Below are 11,374 nucleotides of genomic sequence, written 5' to 3' on the forward strand. Positions count from 1 at the left end.
CGGGGGTGGGGGGGTGGGGGGGTGGGGAAGAAGGTAGCAGGAGAGAAAGCCTGGAGGAGTTACGAAAAAAAGTAACTTGTCCACAGGGTGTCACTCTTGACCCACATTTGGGCCAGCACCCAGCCTTATCTGTGGCAGCAGGAAATTGGAGATTTTTTAGTTCCCCAACAAGCCTCCGAAAAGGCAGAAGCCTCCAAAAAAGGCAGGCTGGCTCCTCTGGGTGTGCTGGCCTGGGCATCCACCCACCCGGCTGCTCCCGGCCCTGATTACCCACCCGTCCGCCCTCCTTGCACCTTGCCTTGCCCTGTCCGGAGGATGGGGTTTGCATGGTGGTCCTCCTCTGGCCAAGCTTGCAGCACACTATGGAAAAAGGAATGGAGAGTGGAAGAAAACTCTCTTCCCCTGCAGCCAAACTCTTTCTCACCATTCTGCCCCAAACTTCTGCCATGCCCCCTCAATGTTTCAGAAATATTTTAGTTTATTGTGAAATTCCCCTATCATCCCATACTGTAAGCCTGCCCCTTCCCTCTGGGAAACCTCCTGTTTCCCAGACACTGTCTCATGGAAGGTGCTACATTAGAGCTTTATGGTGAGTCCTGAACCAGGTTAAATTAAGTGCTGATAATCCTTTGCTTTCAGTAGCTGTTACTCAGCAGAGATGGGAAAGGCTCTTCAGCTAAGGAGAAGCCCTATGAATTATCACCTTGTTTTCTGTGTCACGCTGTAGGCTTCTGCAGTCAGGAGGGCAAAGCTGGGGTCAAGCCAGCTCTGGGTGTATCCTGAAAGCCGGGAGAGCCCTGACCTTTTGTCTGATGCTGTGCTGAGCCCAGGCAAGGCAGGACTGCCTGCCTGCACTGCCTCTGCCAGCTGGAGAGCTGGCTGACACATTAGGCTTCCCAGGATAGGCATAGGGGGATGCAGTCAGCCACCAGGCTTGGAGGGGCTGGTAGGTGACATGGATGCTGGGGTCAGCAGCACAGTGGCCAAGGTACAGGCTGCAACTTTTATAAAGCATCAGCAGAGCATGAATTATGGCGTGTCCTCCTGGCAAGGTTCCTGGAGCAGAGGACACACCAGCAAGAATGCTATCTCCTCTTCCAGGGCCGGTTGGGACAGGATTTGTGTGTAGTGTGTACAGCACATAATTCATCAGGCTATCATTTACATAGCATGAGCTCAGCACTGCAGCACTCTCTGACACTTTGAAATATTCTGCTAGGGGCTCGGCAGCTTACTGGGAGCATCGCACAAGATACATCCTGAAAGAGATGCTGTCCCCTTGCACGACTCGACCCTCTGCTTGGAGGAGGTGGTCCCAAAAAGCCTATATCCATCAATCTTACCTGTCTGTGACTCCCTTGTTTCTGCAGTGACTTCACTCTTTTGCCCCAGGACAGTGTTTTTAGGTGTGCTCAGTATAATTTTAAACACCACTTGGTTTTCTTTCAGGCCATCCTCCTTAATGTGGCTATCTCAAGCTTTTATGGAAACACCTGCAATATGTAAACGCAAACGTATAAATCTCTGTAATGCGAAAAACCAGCTTCATGAAGCTGTACAAGAATGCAGCCATGTGACTGCAAAACTTCATTTACAAGTATCTAAATATAGATCATAGCAAGCAGCAAACCCAGACTTCAATTTTAAAAGCGAGGGCATAGGGGAGAGTGCAGAGTCAGCACTTCTTAAATAAGAGTTCTTCTTGTACTAATTCATTTACAGCGGCATCTTCCTTTGACACAGCAAATTTGCATCACTGAATCCTGATCACAGAGACATAAAGATTTTTATGGGAGTCGGAAATAGCCTCCATGCAGGCGCTGCTGTGGAAGCGCTGCACCACCGCCCACCTCCGCACCCAGACAAGGGCATGCTGCAGTTTGCACCAAGTGAGCTGCGCAGGCTTTACTCCTCCGTTTGCTTTTATGCCATCCCATTACGATTCCCTGGTTCCAGTTTGCCCAAGTTGCTTCCCAGCACCAGCGGCCATGACTGCTGCCCGTGGTCCTAGGAAGCATGACAGGCTGCTAAGCACCATGCAAGGGGTGCACAGCACATGCAGGCTGAGCAGTGAATACTGGATATATCCTCCATTCCACCTGCCTACACCTGCATCTCAACTGTTTAGGATGCTGGGGATATCCCACGCACCATCGTATGTCTGTCTATTGCCATTAACTCGGCTGCCATTAGGTATTATATTAAACTTTTTCAAATCATTCTTCTAGCCTCACAGTTTCCATAGAAATATGTTTTAAATTTAGGAAAAGTCAACTGTCCTTCGAAAATCACTGAAAACACTGTGGAGAGATAGTGGCAAGTATCCTATCCCACGTACCCTGGTCAACCGGTGGCGCAGTTCTGCGGGATTCAGCGATACTCCAGATTTGCACAAGGAGTAAACTCATATTAGGCAGCTACAACCCCACCTGCCAGGGTTTGAGCAGAGAGCAGAAGGGGGGAACCAAGGCTTTGAAAGCCAAAACTCTAATAGCCTGAAATTAGCCTTGTTGTGCATTGACAGGAACCACCTCCTAAACCATGAGGACTGTGCCCAACTCAGAGCCAAGACTGGATCCAGCTGCAGGGAACAGGAGATGTCTGGGGAAACAACTCCCTCCCCCTGGACATCCATCCCACTGCAGGATGAGTGGTGAGAAAGGCTTGAAACGGACCTCACAGGGAGGCACTTTTCCAACCTGAATCCTCACCTGGGAAAGCACTGCTATTTAGGAATGGGATTTAGGTCTTACAACATCAATGGGACCTAAGCAGATGCTCGAGTGAATCCCTAAATCTAAACCCACCACAGAGACTGCTCTATGAATTCCTAAATATTTTCCACTGGAATAATCAGAAGATCACACGTTTTCTAAATATTGCATAAGTTGGCTAGTTGCTTGAATTTCAAATTTTGGGGCAAAGATCTATGTTATTATCAACAAAATCCCAAATTATTAAAGAGCATTTTTCACACTCTCATTCTTATTCACTGATTTCCTATTTAATACACATAAAGAACATTAACTGGCATTTGTTTTCAGCCAAATGCTGAAATACTGCCTTTTTTTTTTTACAGAAGAAAAATCAAATCACAACTGTTTATGTTTGATGGGACATACAATAGGGCACCGTGATGTTCTCCGATTAGGGCATCCAGCTGAGGCTGCTGGACTTCGGCACATCAGTGTGATCCCAAACCAACCCAGAACACAGTGCTGCATTTTGATTGCCCCCATCAGATTTTCCAGTAGCAAACCTGAGATTTTCATGTGGAAAATTTAAGTTTGCACAGAAATTTCCTTTTCCTTCAATAAAAACCCCAAAACAATCTGCTCTACTCATCATGCACAATGCAGAAGAGTCAGCACATGATGAAAGAAGACCCACTGCATCCATTCTGCAATTAGTCTTTAAAAAAATTTGCTGTATTAGCAGCAGTTTTCTGTGCCCATACCCGTCTTCCCCAATGCTGCCTAATGTGTTAAGAGCACTTTCTGCCACAGTGTTTGGCTCAAATCCCTGCAGGACAACCAGAAACACTTCAGCCACACAGACATGGGGCAGGCAAGAAGCAAAGATGCCATCAGTTGGGAGGAGGCGACAGACACATGCCAAGAACTGGCCAGAGCACCATGGCCAAAAGGCAGGGGACAAAGTAATGCTTCCCCCTAACTGAGAAGGATGAGCAGAAGCTCTTACCCCTCCTAAAACACCAGCAATGGAGGAAACTGCATCTACTTCATGCTCCAAAGCCCAGCTTCTCCCAGCCACCCAGCACACAGCAGCAACACATAAATTATCTCTATCTCTCTCTCCAAGAATGACCTGGTAACTGTAAAAAAAGTAACTACATAATTATACTTTACTACTGCTTTTGTTGGACTCGGTCTGTAATTACAAAGTAGATGCTAAGGAAAACCAACCCATTGGTCTTGCCATGAGCAATTAATGCAGGTTACCAACATGATGGTTATGCAGGGCCAACGCTAACATTGGCACCCAACCGTGTTATTCATCTATCGGTTGTGGCTCCCCAATAATGAGTGCTCTGCCTCACATTACACATCCACAAGCATGAGAAACAAATTGCATCAAAAACCCAACTGTGCTACTGAAAGGAAAACCCAAGGAGCAGATACCAATCGTGTGTTACGGTTCCTTTCCCTTGACTTCTGTTTTTGGCAAAGGGGCAGAGATGGCTCTCCTCTTGCTCCACAGGGCAGGTTTGTGGATGGGATGCCATGTACGTCTCATGTACACCTCACTTTCCCCATGCCTTGGATGTGGTTTTCTTATCACTGCTCCTCTCCAGCCACCACCTGACCGCAGAGCTACAATGATCCTGGGTGCCACAAGAGCTGGAGCAAGAGTCCACTGACAATAATAATACCTTTGGTATTACCTTTTAAGCAGCAGGATTTCATCCATGGCATGTATACCTTTACACCATAGACCCAGCCTTAGTAACTCTCCATGTCATTTTTTCATCATTGTGTCTCAAGCCACTGCCCAACTGGCTACTGGCAGGTTTGGTGCCCCATACAAATCCCTCTTCATCTAACTCACTTTTGTGGTAGATAAACAGCTGCCTCCATGGAGGCATCTCTTTGTCATGGGACTGTCTGCCTCAGTGACCTCTTCCATCTGACCCACCTGTAGATCTTTGATCTACAGAAAACACAAACTGTGGTTATTTACAACACTAGAAATGATGAGGTAGCTCATGGGTCACTTGCCCCTCATTTGTGGCACAGAAAACACAGGCAAAAGCTCCTTAGCATTCACATTGGTTCTGCTATTGCACCATCAGGAAAACATATTTAACAGCGTGTTACTTTCTCAGGCTAGGAGAAGGACAACAATGGATTTGTGAAATCTAAAACAAGTTTAAAACAAGGCTAGAAACTACAGCAGGAGGATTAGCCCTTTCCACTCTTTCCCAGCACATTTGGTGTGGGGATTCACACCTCCTCCCACCGGGGCAATCACCACAGCAAGAAGCACGGTCATAAGGCCAGGATGAAGAGGCAGGTAGGTATAGGAGCACCAGGGCCAGTGGTGGTCCCCAGGGAACTGGTTTGGCACTGGTGAGAAACAGAAATCAGTCCGTGGCCCCAGTCAGCCCAGAGCACAGAAAACGTTTTTTTTTTTCAGGAGGTTTCTCTTCCACCCCGCTCAAGGACATAGGAATAGGAGCAATATTTGCATTGTATCTCCTATCCTAGGTTATAAAAGCACAACTAAGGACTCCAAAATTGCAGGCTGCTTCTTAAAATTACAGCCTCCATGGCGCCAGTGTTAGGGGTGGTTGTCCATCGTCCTTGCCTGGAAAAGTGGCCGCCCTTCCCTGCCTCTTCCTGCTTTCTCCATGCTGGAAGGTGCTAATGCCTGTCCAGATAGGGATACTTACCCAAAACACTCAGCAAGGCTGGATCCTAATGGGAAACAATGGGTAAATGCTGGTGGTGGGTCACCTGCACTGTCTTACAGTGGAAGGAACAGGCAATGGGGTCTCATCCCAGAATGGGAGCAGCATGGACGTGTTTATGCCCTCTTATTCCTACATGGCCGCGATTGGCATTGGTAATGAGAAGCATCACGGAGGAAGCTCCCCAGGGATCTGCAGCCTTGGGAATGTCCCCAGCCCAGCTCGTGTGCAGGGGTAGAGGATGTACAGATCTCTCCTCCAAACTGTATTCAGTATGTGCCTTTTTAAAATGATGGCTGCAAGAGTCATAATGAAACAGAATAAAATCATTGTAGTACCAGGATCCATCCGCACTAAACTGTAGTCCTGCAGGTGAACCTTTGCCAGCTCTAGCTGAAACTTATGGCCCCTCAAAAACAAAGCAAGACTCATTAGTCTAAATTAGATGCATCAACCAGACATTTAGGCTTCATATAATTAAGAGGTGCTAATGGCAGCCTGCAGGCATCCTCCACCCAAACCTCTTTCATATCCTACCTTGACTCTGGTGTGAATGATGGCTCCACACTCTCGCCTGTCTTTGCCACCTGTGCCAGCATTTTCACGAGCACAATAAAAAGTTTTGTGCAATTCAGTTCTGGACCATTTTATTTCAAGTCTGAAAAAAAAATAAAAACAAAAGGGATCTTCAGATATTAAAATAACATTTTTTGCTACAGCTGAGGCAGCTTCTGGCCATCACTGCCTCCTGCCATGCCAGACAGATGTCCCATCCTCTGAGCCACCAAGCAGAGGACACCTACCCCAAAGACACCCCACAACCATGAGAGTGGACCAAATCCGTGTTCCTCTATTTCAGGTTAGAATCATGGATTTAACTGTATCCCATAATTTACCATACTTGATTCTTCAACATTCAATCTTTTCCTTATTTTCAGCATCCCCACGTTTCATTTTCTTTCCCCATCACATATTCATCGGATGCTGTACAAACAGGTGTAGATTTAAAGTGTCCCCATAACATTTTACTTATTCTGTGACTTAATAATAAAAAGAGCACTGAATAGAAAGGCTAGAGTTCAATTTCTGGGCTCTATTGCCGTTTCCAAGCTGCACTCTCCCACAGCTCCTCGCTTGAAATACAACCACCCATTCAGCTTTATGCTAGCTCTGGAGCAATAAAACTGCACTTTGCCACAGGAATTTTAAATCGTTCTACACCAATGCAGAGATCTTTAAAAAACAAATTTAAAAATGTAAAAAGTGAGGGTCAAAACAAAACTTTCGGATTTTACCAAGTGGGTCTGCAAATTGTCCATCTTTATAAAGAAAATTTTCATTTGCTTTCAGAAATGAAAAGGGACATTTTTTGGATGAAGGTTTTTATTTACTTTGCCTAAAGGCCCCAGAAATATAAAACCTGGTGAACAAGAATTTAAAAAAAAAAATCTACCTTAAGTGGAAATCTCCATCATATTGATGCATTTAACAATTTAGACTACAGGAGCCTATAACCCAAACTCTGTTCCCGGGGCCGGGTCCATGCAGGATAGCTGGGCAGCTCTTGAGAGCACTCACCGTGGCCGACGGGCAGCAGGATGTGACCCTCTGCTCCGCACCGAGGGGAACAACATCAGGTCTGTGCATCTCACTGGGCAGAGGAGGTTTATTATTTGAAAGGTGTCACAGTGCAACGCACAAGGCATGGAGGAGGCATCTCCCATGTCCCGTTGCATGTGGCTTGGTACTTCTCTGCCAGGTGCCTGTTTTTCTCCATGTTTTCTTTGTCTGCCTTGGATTGAGACTCCCTGGAGGAGAGCCCACTTTTGCACAGTGCAAAGCACTGCAGAGGCCTGGGTGCACCTGGGTTTCTAGGAGTGAAATTAAGCAATTACAAATTGTTACTCTCATTTTTTGGCAATTTCATGCTGAAGTTCTGTTTTTCTTCAAAGCTAAAGGTCAATGATTAATTCAAAACTTATATTTTCCCCAAAATTATGGGCTGGGGAAATAATGCAGAGGCAGTGAGCCCAATTCCGCCCTCCATTATACCTTTGCAAACCTGAAATAGTTCACTCCGTTTGCACCAAGTCTCTGCCTTCTGATTTCTTCTGGCCTTTTCCAGGGCTGTTACGGGGCCACGGCTGCAGCACTGGCTTTCTATGGACCCAGGTCCTCCCGAGGACCCCTGCATGCATTGCCCTCCCACTTGGACCGGCTGAACTGGACACCAGCACTCACAGCCCTGGAAGCATTTTCTCTGGGATTCAAAGTTACCTGAAGTCCTTTCCATGGGATTGATGATGTATCAGATGATGCGCTGATTTAAATCTCCCTGGGTGAAGGGACAGCTACCTGTCCTCTCACAGCTACCTGTGAGAGACCGCATACGTTTTAGCAGAGCACAGATTTTACAATCCGTTATGGTCATTGCTGTGTTTTTATTATTAATGTGTCTTGAAAAATAAGATGTTTAGCTAAGCTTAGTAATTCCTAGAAACAAATCATTTAAGCTGTCTAACCTTGTTCAGGATAATTATTTCTATCCATTATCCATCATGCTAAAAAATGACAGCTCTGGGACAAGGAGGCTTTTCAAGCAAATGTTTTAAGACAGTGTTTTAGGTTGCAGGCACTGGCAAATGTTAATTAAATTAGATAAACAATGACTCAGAGTAGCTGTGCTATACTGGAAAGAAAGATGGGAGGTAATGGGGGAAGGAATTTGGCAGCTCAAAGGTCAAAGCCACTTTTTTGGAACCAAGAATCTGTCCCTTGAGCAAGTACCTTGCCTGAATTCAACAGAATCAAAAGAACCGGTGTCCTTTTACACTTCCAGACAGCATTTGCATGGGTTTGCTGAGTGTGTTTCTGCCAGGACACGTGGTGCGCGCTACCTGTCCAAGGCATCCTCCAAGACTATCTGCCAGCCTTGGCCACACAATCGCAGGAGGACCATTGTCCTCTGTCAGCATCCCCTTCCTTGGGTAGGGCCAGTCCTGAAACTGCTGATCCAGGCTGAATGTTGAATCATCCCATTTGGTGGAAGTTGTCCACTTCACTGAATTAAGCAGTTACAAGACCGAGGCTCCAAAAGTGACCTCCAGGTGTGGAAACGCATCTCCTGATAATTTCTGTGCCATAGCTATCCTTAATCTGTAGAACAATACAGATTAATATTACTTATTAATACTTAATACAGCAGTTCTTATCATCTTGTGCAACTGCTCCTACAGTGTGCAATAACATCTTGAAAATCAAAGCACTGAAAAGATTTCCTACTGAGGACTCATTGCACTAAAGATCCCAAGTCAAATACCTGGTTTTGAGTTTTCCACCTACCCAAAGAGAGGAGGCTCAGGATGAGATCCTCATCTTTGCTGTGAAAGCGAGTGACTTGCCAGTGTGAAGGGATTCCTGGTGTCCCAGGCTGACCCTCTCTCAGGTCCTGCAGGGTGGTGGGGCTCTTCCTTAGGAGGAGTTTTGGAGAGGATTTGGTATGCTTCCGCACCTATGGAGTTTGTATAGGGAGACAAAACTCCATGAGTGCAGCAGGGGTGCACCTGTATAGGAGTGGGATGAAGGGAAGAGAGAAGAAAGTCACACAGCGCTCTTAAAACAACTTAAATTGTGTTAAAGGAGTATATAGGCCACCTAGAGAAGTTTATAAACTTTATTCTTTTACATCTTTTAGCTCATAACAGAGGGTCTTATTTTGTTCCAGAGGTCCAAGGGTCCCTTACTGCTGCCTTTTGTCCTCCGGTGTAGCAGGAGCCGATGGACCCTCTGCTCTGCTGGCTCAATGACCATCACCTACCTGTGATGGTAGGCATGTCTGGTGCCTACCGGGAATAACCAGCACCAACTCTTGCAGCGGCTGGGGAGCAAAGGCTTCGGGAGGCAGTAACAAGCCATCGGTGAGCAAGCCAGCCAGCTACAAGTCTCCCACATGAAACCCAGAAACTGCTCAACTATTCTAATTCCTGCACATCTCAGGTTGTGTTCCTTCAAGCGTTCAGCTGACTCTCATTTCTTTCTGGAAACAGCAGTACTGCAGTCTCTCGCCGTGCACAGTCCCTGATGGAGGACCTGCGGTGCCCTCACCCGCAGCATCCCTGTGATTCAGCCAAGTGTTGGGTTTTATACTACTGAGATACTGATCTGTCCAAACTTTCTTCACCTGCTCTGAGCATTTCAGCTCCTTGGGGACACACACCTCCATGCCACTGTCCAACTAATTAGTTGCTTCACTGGCTGCATTCTGCAATTCTTCAGTGATGGGTCCCCGTCTGACATCTTATGACAACTGATTAGTAAAGTAGGCCACGAGTTTAAGAAATATGTAATTTGGGCACCACTTACTATTAACTGTTTGCATGCCCTTTTTTGTTTGGTTGTTTATTTTAAAGAAATTGCTACACTTCAATGTAAGTAACAAAGGATGAGAAAAAGTTTGTGAACTGGCAATTTTACAAAGCAAGATGCAGTAAATCTTAAGATCCCTTCAATAACAAGCCCTGAAGAGGCAATAAGGGAATATATGTCCTTACTGCAACGCTATATATTACAGAAGTCTAGATACCAAGGCAACATCCAAAATTGCTAGTCTGTCCTGTAGTCTTGGGCCAGAACCATAAGCAAGCTAATTAATTAATTAGAATTAAGTCAAAACAACTTGTCTTCACCCCAGGTTCCCCCTGCCAACAGAGCAGAAAAGAAACAATGAATAAAACTTGAAGGTTTAAACATGATGAACACTTCTCTCCAGGTTAAAGGGATGTCAGCAAGCTACAGCACCACAGCAGTTAAATGTTGTTGAAGATTTGACTGCCTTTGGTCTGGGATTTGCTCTCACTGGAGAGCTGGTCAAACCAATCTTTCCAAAACACTGGCTTCTGAACTTTTGCCAGAGGTGCCTCTCTCTGGTGACCAGGCAGGCGACATGTTAAACCTGTCAGTTCAGAATAAGCAGAAAAGTGTGCACCCGCCATGGGGAGGGTGTTTAAAGGCACAGGGTTTCCTTCAGTGGGTGAGATGGAGGGCTTGCATACATACCAGGAGGCTTACGAACATTTGGGGAGAACAGTGGGACCCCATTGTCAGTATGCTGGTACGCATCCCACTGGGGTGGGGAGAGCTACCCCGGTTTTAAAATCTGTCCTTTCTAAAAGACAGACCTCTGCTTTTGCAGGATGATGCACAATCTGGTTTCAGGGAAGTCTGAAAGATAAAGGGGGAGAAAGAATAAAAACTAAGTTGCTACCAAAAGGAAATGAGAGACAAAACCTTACAGATTTTGTGTTTATACACAGGCCACCCCTGGCTAAGGATCTCAGGTAATTTCTGATCTAAGCCACTCTTGACTGCATGTTCAGCCTTCCGGATAATTTTGAGGGCACCACAACCACTGGTAATAGAGGTTGTGATCACATTACTGCAGTGGCCACTCCAGAGTTTTATAAGAGACAAGCAGTCAACAGGAGCCACCAACGATCCTGATTTTAGCACTATGGTTTGGAGGAAGAGTCACAAATAACTGGTGCTCCTCTTGAAACAGTTGCAGTGTAATACAGCAAAGGAGTGTTTCTTTGCTTCTTTGAACAACCACGTCTAAAGAAGTCCTCTCTACATACATTAGTAAACTAATGTCCACCGTGAACCTCTGATGTCTGATCAGGGTAGATAGACTGCTCTAACTGGGAAGCTGAATGCTTGTTTTGCTGTGACCTATGGTCTAGCCTAGCACAAACTGGACTCACACCAGACCCAGAGCTGAAACAGCTCTGCTGCCACCAACCCGAGGTCCCCTCTCATCAACGGAGAGGAAGATGATCCACTCTCATCCTTCCAGGTCTCTCTGTATTTATACAACACCATAGAATCATAGAATCATTAAGGTTGGAAAAGACCTCTAAGATCATCGAGTCCAACCGTCGACCCAAC

At 46.0% G+C, this 11,374-nt stretch overlaps 1 pseudogene; it reads right to left on the reverse strand.

The window, feature by feature from the left end:
• Positions 1 to 11,374, reverse strand: part of LOC103905759 — a 106,163-nt pseudogene that overhangs the window by 35,155 nt on the left and 59,634 nt on the right.

The sequence above is a fragment of the Aptenodytes forsteri genome, unplaced genomic scaffold (assembly GCF_000699145.1).
Source record: "Aptenodytes forsteri isolate BGI_AS27 unplaced genomic scaffold, ASM69914v1 Scaffold119, whole genome shotgun sequence".
Taxonomy (NCBI): Eukaryota; Metazoa; Chordata; class Aves; order Sphenisciformes; family Spheniscidae; genus Aptenodytes; species Aptenodytes forsteri.